At 50.7% G+C, this 2,544-nt stretch overlaps 1 protein-coding gene across 1 annotated transcript in view; it reads left to right on the top strand.

The window, feature by feature from the left end:
- Positions 1–370: 370 nt before the first annotated feature.
- The window catches only part of ABCC12 (ATP-binding cassette, sub-family C (CFTR/MRP), member 12), an 80,289-nt gene continuing 78,115 nt past the window's right edge, over positions 371–2,544 (top strand). Inside the window, exon 1 of the mRNA XM_011989148.1 lies at positions 371–554. The gene's annotated coding sequence lies outside the window, so the exon portion shown is untranslated. The remainder of the gene's footprint in view (positions 555–2,544) is intronic.

Genomic DNA, 2,544 nt, shown 5'->3' with positions numbered 1-2,544 from the left:
CCCTGATCCCAAAGTTGCTTCTTCGTTGCAGGAACACAGCGTAGGAAATTCGATGCATTCTCCCAGGAAGGAGCCTGGAGTGGGACTCAGGGGACCTGGGTGCTGGTCTCAGCCCCACGCCAGTCGTGGACAGGCCTCTCTGTTCCTTGGGCTTCTCGTCTGTAGAATCAGGGTTGGAGAGAGGATTTTTCTCCTTCTCTTCTACAAGGATGTGCTGCGACAGCCAGGGAAGGGCTGACCATGCACAGTGCTTTCATGCACAGGCTCTGACGGTCACCAAAGAACCAGACCGGGCCACAGGCCATCCCGGGAGAGGGAAGAGCCCTTTAATGTGGGCAGAGGGAATGTTGGTCCCCCAGAGTTCCCTCTCAGGTGTGGTGGGAGTGGCAGTTGAATGGGGCAGTTGGAGAGGAGGACTTCAGGCAGGTGGGACAAGAGAAGCTGAATCTGAGGTCCTTGGGGAGAAGGAGGCCCAGGAGTCCTGGGCAGTAGGTGCCAGGCTCTGAGCCCCATGACTGCTGACCCTCCTCCCCTCCCTCTCATCCTCAGCCCAGGTAAAGCTTTTCCCTATAGCAATTAGCGGCCTCCATTTATTCCCAGGGGCCCTTGTCTCTCATCCCCAGGACAGGCTGTGGGGAGGGGGGCGGTGACACCACTGAATGGGGCTGCCCAAGCGGGAGGCAGCAGGATCGAGGCTCCGAGAAGAAAGGCAGCCCCTTTTCCACTTTTGGAGCCCCCGTTATCATAAAAGAAAAGGCAGATATGCCAAGACACGATTTCAAAATCTCTGAAATACAAAAGCCTACATTGAATAATTTAAGTCTTTTTCCACACATGCACAAACACATATACAGGGTAGTGTTCACAATTTAATTATGGGATTTATACCCCCCACCCACCCAGAAAAAAGACCTGGAATTCATGAAGCATTACTGTGGTTCTCATAGGAAGCTTTCTCCTTCCTTCCTTCCTTCCTTCCTTCCTTCTTTTCTTTTCTTTTCTTTTCTTTTCTTTTCTTTTCTTTTCTTTTCTTTTCTTTTCTTTTTTACTTTAAAATATATTATTTTCCTGGGAGTGTAGATTTCAGTTGCCCTGAATCCGGGCTCTTGCACCCTTCTCTGATCGTGTCGGAATGTGTCTGTAACTGGATGGATGACCTCGTTTGGAGATGCCATCACTGGCCACTGTTTTAGGACCTCTTGGGGATGAGGGGACTTGAGCAAAAGCACCCCACTTCCCTTCCTGCACCCCCAGCTTGGTGCTGTCCCCTGCATGCACTTCCCTCTGCCACCTCTCTGCCTCCCCCTCCCTCCCAACGCCAGTCCCTCGTCACTCACAGGGCTTTCTGGTCTGGCTGCTGCAGGTGCGGGGTACCTGGGGACAGACAGGAGAGCTGCGGTGTGGGCAGGGCCTGGGAGAGCTCCCGGTGTCTCCTCTGTGCTGGAGGCCTGTCAGGCCCTGGAGGAAGGGGCTGTGGGGGTTGGCGGAGACCATCTGATATTGATAACTTTGGTGGCTTTAAATTAAGAATGGATTTATTAAGAAAGAAGTAGGGCTGTAGTCTCGTACCTGGGAAAAATGTTATGACTAAAGGTGTGCCTGCTTTTGGTTGATGGAGGGACTCCCATCATGAGCACCAAGGAAGACCCAGAGTCCAATTCTCGAACATGAAGTTGTTAATTTTCTGGGCTAGACAGGGGCAGAAATGAAATATAACAGAACAAAGTGGGCAGGTGTGGAAAATGGTTCTTCTTGAGATGACTTCTAGACATCTTTTGTTCTCTCTTGGGGCAGAGACAAGGATAGAGAAAAAGGCCTCCGGAAACACTATAAGGAAGACAGTAGTGCTAATGCAATAATAAATGTTTTGTGACCCCGAATCTCAGAGTTACAGAGACAGTAAGGAGTGGTGGGGATTGTGGCAAACTAAAGCATGTATGCCCTGCCCAGGAGGGGTTGCTGTGCTCAACGTGAGTGGATTGTCATCATGTGAGCATACAGAGCTCCTGATATTTGATGAAAGCCAGAAGCCAGTCTTATTTTTTTTTAATGTGGTGTCTCCTCATTTTTAAATGTTTTCCACAAATTGGAAAAAAATGTTTAAACTATGCAGGCCATATAAAATGGAACTGCAAGTTGCACATGGTCCACAGTTTGTGTCCTGTGCTGTAAACAGAGCCCTTCTTGCTTCTGCCTGTCCAGTCTGTTGAGGTTAGGTTAAGAACCCCCTGCCTGCCAGCAGAGGGGTGCACCAACGACTTTTTGGCACCTCCTGCCAATCTTCAGATGCTCTGCATGGAAAATACAATGCCAAGAACAGAGCCACGATGGCTGCAGGGACCCTGGCCGAGTCGGCACTGCCTCCTCCCAGCTCTCATCAGCTGTGCGCCCCTCAGACCCCATCCTGTGATTGCCAGCAAGCAGATTTCTCACCCCAGGCAGCTCCTCACTCCTGGCAGAGGATGGTGTGACAGACGGGGATAGAGACGTTAGCCAAAGCAGGCTTCCTGATTTAAAAAAAAGTCTCATTTTCCCCCCAGGGCT

The sequence above is a fragment of the Mandrillus leucophaeus genome, unplaced genomic scaffold, assembly GCF_000951045.1.
Source record: "Mandrillus leucophaeus isolate KB7577 unplaced genomic scaffold, Mleu.le_1.0 Scaffold348, whole genome shotgun sequence".
Lineage (NCBI taxonomy): Eukaryota > Metazoa > Chordata > Mammalia > Primates > Cercopithecidae > Mandrillus > Mandrillus leucophaeus.
Note: the sequence above shows the minus strand (reverse complement) of the source record. Positions and strands in the feature narration are given on the sequence as shown.